Genomic DNA, 6,841 nt, shown 5'->3' on the forward strand with positions numbered 1-6,841 from the left:
CTTCAAAGCTTTGTGAGAGACAGATTTCCCTTGAGCCGGATTTTAAACCAAAATATTTCATTTTAAGCCGGAAATTTTTATCGATATGGCAATAGCCTCCAGAACTGGGTTATCTTCCCTTCAATGACCTCGAGCTCTTGAATTTTCTGAAACCGGCCAATTCTGTCGAGTCATGTCATTGTAGCCCCCGAGTTTTAAGACGACTCCAGGAGTTGTCTTGAGATTCTCCATATTTGACCGTGATATAAACCGGTAAGAATCATTCAACGGATTAGTAATATAATAGTCCCTTCTGCAGTAGACAACTTGTCCTGCGTTGGAGAACTTGCAAGCCAGAATAATTGCTCTTTTAAAGAAAGCACTATATAATATAAAAATATACTGGATGGATTTCACCTGATATGTCAGGCCAGAAATTATCCACCGCGGAGTTGATGATCACCATGGTGAAGCTGAAATCAATCACGGCCGAGTCGGCCGCGGGAGCAGACAGATGAGCGGGCCGCGGTGTTGTAAGTCAGCGCGGACGGGCGAGTCAATCGCAGGCGCGGCAAGCTGCGCGGACGGGCAAATCAACCACGTCATATTGATATAAATTGGGCCGTAAAAACGGCGGTTTGCACATATATTCGTCGAGCATCATGACACGGTCTGATGCTAGCGCATGATAATGATGGCGTGAACAATACATCCATGACACGACCATTGCTCTTCAGTGAACAATTGTCCTACATCAAAAAACATCACGCTGGCAGTGAGGGAGGGACTCCTTGGCTCTCACTCGATTTCCTGGATGGCTCCTCTCTCCTCCCTCCCTTCCCTCCCTCCCTCCCCTCTTCCTCGCCTTGGTAGATCTGCTCCCCGCCCTTCCCCGGTGGCCGGTGTCCAGTCGCCCTCCCCTCCGCGTGCAGCTGCTCTCCCCCTCTCTCCCCATGTTTCCCCGCAAGTGGGGTTCTCCCCTCCCTCCTCTCCGCTGCCGGTGCTTGGAACTCGCTTTTGGGCCCTGGTGTCGGATGAGGAGGATTCGCAGTCTCCTTCCTCCTCCCCCGGTGGTGCGGTGACCTGCTCTGGGGGGGCGGGGGTGGCTTGCGCCGCCCCTCGCCTTCGTAAGTTCGCCCCCGGGGGTCGGGGCCGGCCGGTGGTGGTGTCTCCGTAGGTCGACGGCTGGATCCGGATCTCGCGGCGTCGGTGTAAATCTGGTAAGTTTGCGGTTGCATCTCCTGCTCCTTGGGTCTTGGGTTGTGCTCCTGATGGGGAGCTTGGAGGCTCTCCATCTCCATCTCCGTCTTTGGCTGTTGTGGCTTCGTCGCCGGTGGCGGCGACGACGGGGCCGGTGGTCGCTCCATGTAACCTAGATCCAGATCTCCGTGTGGTGGCCTCCGGCCTACGGGCCTGCTCTCCGTGTGGGCCGGCTGGGCCTGTTGGGGTGGTGTTGGCTAGTGGGCCTCCCCCCCCCTCCCTCTCTTCGGTGGTCGACTTTCCCCCTCTCATTTCTTTTTGCCCAGTTGGGCCCAACGCCCGGCTACCAGCTCCTCATCCTCCTTCGGCCCATTTGACGAGTCGGGCCCAAGGGGGCACGGCTCGCTCGAGCTATATATGGATCCCACGCGGTTCGGTTCCCCCCTGCTAGGGTTTCCTGCTTCCGCCTCTGATCTGCGCTGCTACCGCCTTCCCATCCGTCGCATCATTAGATCCCCCCACCGCCACCCCTCCTTCTTCCTTTTGCTATGGTGATCTCCATGGAAAAACCAGGGGCTCTTCATGTGAGGCGCTTTCTGGTAGCAAGCGGCACCGCGAGGACTCCCCCGCCTCTGCGGTGGATCTGGAGCTTGAGGCCTCGCTCCGCTCCAAGCTGGAGTCGGAGCAGGCGGTGTGCGAGCAGGCGGCTCGTGCCCGCGAGGCCTGGGCTTCGGGTCCGGAGCGGATGCAGCGCTCGGAGAGGGATGGGGTGACTGGATTTGGTCCGCAGGGCTCTGGGTCTAGTCCTTCTCCTTCTCCGGTGCTGGATCCATGGGAGGCGGCGGTGGCCTCCGGCGGTGGGGTGTCTTCGTCCTCGGCTTCCCTTCCTGTTCAGGGTGCAGGGAGTGGCTCGTCTGCCCCGTCTCGGCCCCCTACCTCCCCCGCCTCCTCGCTCGTTTGGGGCTGGATCTGGTTTTCGTCCGCCGCCTCGATCCTTCGCGGGGCCGGCGCGTCGGCCACCTGGTCCGGCCTCGGGGGTGCCCCTCCCTCCGGGCATGGGGGATGGGATTCTTCCTCCTCCCTCGTTGCATCAGCAACCCCGTCCCTCTCCTTCCTCCCACAGCAACCCTTCGGCGCTCACCTGCTTCGCTTGCCACAAACCGGGGCACTTCCAGTCTCGCTGCACCAATCCCCCATTCTGCTTGATATGTCGCTCTGATGGTCACCTCACGGTTAACTGCATGGAGAGGCAGAAGCCTCCCGCGGTCTTCCAGTTCGGTCTGGGCCTCCCTGGCTGCTCCTTCTTCGCCTTTGATGGTGACCTGCCTGTTCGGGAGGTGGCACCTGCGCTGTCCAATGTAGTGATTGTCTCTGTCAAGGACCAAAAGATCTCGCCCCAAACCCTTCTGGGAGGGCTTCGCATTTGGGATGTGGCTGGATGGGACTGGCAAGTTGTGTAGTTATCGGACTTTGACTTCTCTGTGGTGTTCCCCTCCAAAGAATGCTTGCGTATGATCGCATCCTGCACCAGTTTCACCTTGCCTCTCAACCAACTGGTGGTTTCTGTTAAAGCGGCTTCCTACAATGGTACTGCAGTTGGCCCTCTCTCTCAAGTGTGGGTGTTGATCGATGATTTGCCTGCTGGTCTGCACTCGTCTGCTTTTCTCATGTCCTTTGGGGTTCTAATTGGGAAACCCATTGAGGTGGATGAGGAGTCTCTGAACAAGGTTGGTCCTGCTAGGATGAAGGTTTGGTGCGTTGATCTTGAACGGGTGCATGGCTTTATTGATGTTTACCCATCTCCCAATGGCATCAGGCTGCGGGTTCGGGTGGAGGGGGCGGCGGCGGCTTTCCAAGCTCCACCTCCCCCCTCCTCCTGTTAATCCTTCGGATAAGCATGACAAGGAAGGGGATGGTTCCTTTGGTGGCCCTAATCAGAGCTTTGGGTCTAATCTCCGCTTCACTCAATCCGAATGGGATGGCCTGGCAGACTCAGAACGGGAGTTGTTTCAATCTCAAGCGCCTTGTGGTGATGCCCCTCGAGATGACTCGGTGATCCCCCCTGCTACTCAGAATGCTCCAACTGCTGTCGCTGATCTGCCAAAGGCTCTGCCTTGCTCGGCTACTCCTGTGTCTGGTGCTTTCTCCAATCTTCCTGCTCGCCCTCTCTCCCCCACCCGCTCGGGAATTGAAGATCTTCCTGTCTCTCCTGCTCATGATATGGTGGAATCCCAGCCCCCCTCGAAGAAGAAATCCTCAGTTCGCAAGTACTCGGCTAAGAGCCGGAACTCGTCGGGCTCGAAGCAATCCATGACGGGGATTTGTCGCCGTCTTGATCAAGATCTGGGCTCCATGTCCCGCTCGGGCCCCCATGTTAGCTCTCCTGTTGCGCGGTCGCCTGCTATCCGCTCCCCGGTGTCCACGGCCCGCAAAGGTAGGCGGGTGGCGCATTCTGGTGGTTCTATCCTGGAAAGGGCGGAGAAGCGGGCTGCGGCGAAGGACCTCCCTCCCCCAGGTACCTCACCATCCCCATCTATTGCTGTTTCTCCGGTTCGGGTGGTTTTACCTTCGATGTCTGATGATCATCTTTTAAACATTATGTCGGATGTGGGTGTGGTGGTTGATTCTTCTGTTGGTTCTCCTAGTTCGCTTCTTGCCATTATTTGGGCTAATGAATTAGCTCAGGCAGCCATTGCTAAAGCCAAAGAGGCTGTTGCCTCGCGGGTCGCGGATGCTGGCTGTGCTGTGGGGGAGGCTTCGGGTGCTGGTAGTGGCCAGTCCCCTTCCTGCCTTGCCAAGAGGGGCGCTAATAAACTTTCTAAATCATGCATGGCCCCCTGCAGGTCGAGTCTCTGTATCAAGAACCTTTCGTATAAATGAGGGCTTTATTCTGGAATATCAAGGGGTTCGGTGCTTGGGGGCGCCATGACCAACTTAAAGATCTGGTTCGTTCTAATTCTATTGATTTTGTGGGGCTGGTTGAAACTTTTAAGGATTCCTTCTCCCCTAGTGAGCTTTCTGCTATTGTGGGTATGGATAGATTTCATTGGCAATTCTTGCCTGCTTCGGGCCACTCTAGTGGGATTTTGATTGGTTCTAATAAGGATATTTTTGATTTTGTTGCTTTTGATCATGAGTTTTTTTGGGCCAGTGTTGTTCTCTCTCACAAATCTATGAATACCCTCTGTGAGTTTATCATTGTTTATGGGCCTGCGGATCACTCTCTTTCAAACCTTTTCCTTAATGAACTCTCGATCAAGATTGAGTCCTGTAATCTACCGATGGTTATTGGGGGAGACTTTAACCTGCTGCGATGCCCTCTTGACAAGAATAATGATAATTTTTCTTGGTCTTTAGCCAATGCTTTTAATGACTTCATTAGTACTAATGCTATCCATGAGCTTCCTCGGGGGGGAGCTCGCTTTACCTGGTCTAATCATCAGGCTAACCCTATTAGATCCGTGCTTGATCGTGTTTTCCTATGTCCCAGGTAGGATTCCTTGTTCCCTAGGTCCTCTCTTTTGGCAAAATGCATTGTCGGGTCTGACCATACTCCCTTGATTCTTGACGATGGTTCCATTTGCAATAGACCTCCGGCTAGATTTCAGTTTGATGCTTCATGGTTGTCAGTAGATGGCTTTGTCGATATGGTCGCTGCGAAGATTTCCCAATCCCTTTCTTCCAACCTCCGCTCTTTTGGCCCTATGGATGACTGGCAGTCGTGCTCCTATGCTTTACGTAAATTTCTTAGAGGCTGGTCGCGTAACCGTGCGGCGGAGGATCGTCGCACCAAAGCTTTTCTTGAAAATCAGATCCTCGAGCTGGATCGTACTGCTGACTCTATTGGGCTCTCTGACGATGGATGGACCGTTTGTTATAATCTGGAGGCTGCTCTGTTGCAGCTGCACCATCAGGCTGAGATTTACTGGCGCCAGAGGGGCACTCTTAATTGGACTCTCAAAGGGGACGCTCCTACTGCCTATTTTTTTGCGATTGCGAATGGTAGGCGTAGGCGCTGTGATATTAACAGTCTGATGATTAATGGTGTGCGCTCTTCTGATCAGTCTGTGATTCTGGCTCATGTGGTGGATTTCTTTTCGTCTTTGTTAGGGGCTAAACCTCAATCGGGCCTGTCCATTTCCCCCCACCTTTGGAGTTCTGGTCTTAAAATTACCCCCGAGGAGAATGCCTCCTTGATGATTCCGCTCTCTGATCAGGAAATTTGGGATGTGGTTAACTCTGCTAATCCCAATACTGCGTCCGGGCCAGATGGCTTTTCCATTCCTTTCTTTCAGAAATTTTGGCCCCAGTTGAAACAGTTGGTATGTAACGTTATTCAGGGTTTCTGTCTTGGTACTGTCGATATCTCTCGCCTGAATTACGCTATAATATCCCTGATTCCGAAGGTCAAGGGTGCTGATGTTATTTCACAATTTCGGCCTATAGCGTTGATCAACAACTTTGCCAAATTCCCTTCCAAAGGCTTTGTGAATCGTCTGTCTCCGGTTGCTCATAGAGTTATTAGCCCCTTTCAATCTGCTTTTATCAAAGGGCGCTTCATCCTAGACCGTATTCTTTCCCTTCATGAGATTTTTCATGACCTTCATGCGCGGAAAGCTAAAGCGATTATTCTTAAGTTAGACTTTGAAAAAGCATATGACTCGGTTAGTTGGCCTTTCCTCAAGTAGGTCCTTCTTGCTAAAGGCTTCGATGGTGCTTATGTTCATCGTATCATGCAGCTGGTCTCGGGTGGTCATACTGCTGTTGCTGTGAATGGCGCTATTAGCAACTTCTTTGCGAATGGCAGGGGCCTTCGCCAAGGGGATCCAGCCTCCCCTGTTCTATTTAACTTTGTGGCGGACGCCTTCTCTTGCATGCTCTCCAAGGCGGACCGATGTGGGCACATTACCCCTGTGATCTCCCATCTACTTCCGGAAGGTGTCTCCCATCTGCAATACGCAGATGATACAATCATCTTGGTGGAATTGGATAATGCATGTATTGCCAATCTGAAATTCATCTTGTTGTGTTTCGAAGCAGTTTCGGGTCTGAAGATCAATTTCGCCAAGAGCGAGGTTCTGGTTACGGGTGTGGACGGGGCGGAAGCCTTGCGGGTTGCCAGGCTCCTTAACTGCTCTTTAGGCTCTTTCCCTTTCAAGTATTTAGGTCTTCCTATTTCTCCTGTTATGCTTCATGCGAATGACTTCGCTTCGGTGGTTGCTAAAGTAGGGAACAGGGTGCTCCCTTGAAGGGGTAGATATAATACCAATGCCAGCAAAGTGGCTCTAATCAATTCTTGCTTATCCTCTCTCCCTATGTTCCTTATGGGCTTCTATCTTCTCACGAATGGCGTGCATTCTGGCTTCGACAAACATAGGGGTGGCTTCTACTGGAATTCTGCTGATAACAAAAGAAAATATAGGCTGGTTAAGTGGCAACTTATGTGTAAGCCTAAAAACCTTGGGGGGTTAGGCATTATTAACACTCGGGTGATGAACATCTGTTTGCTTATCAAGTGGTGGTGGAAAAATATGACTGTGGGGGACGGGTCGCTGTGGTTTTTGATTCTTAAGGCCAAATATTTCCCCCACTCCAACCCTATGTTTGCTTCCGCGCGGCGTGGTTCTCAGTTTTGGAAAGCCCTTGTTAAAGTTAGGCCGAT

The sequence above is a fragment of the Triticum aestivum genome, chromosome 3B, assembly GCF_018294505.1.
Source record: "Triticum aestivum cultivar Chinese Spring chromosome 3B, IWGSC CS RefSeq v2.1, whole genome shotgun sequence".
Lineage (NCBI taxonomy): Eukaryota > Viridiplantae > Streptophyta > Magnoliopsida > Poales > Poaceae > Triticum > Triticum aestivum.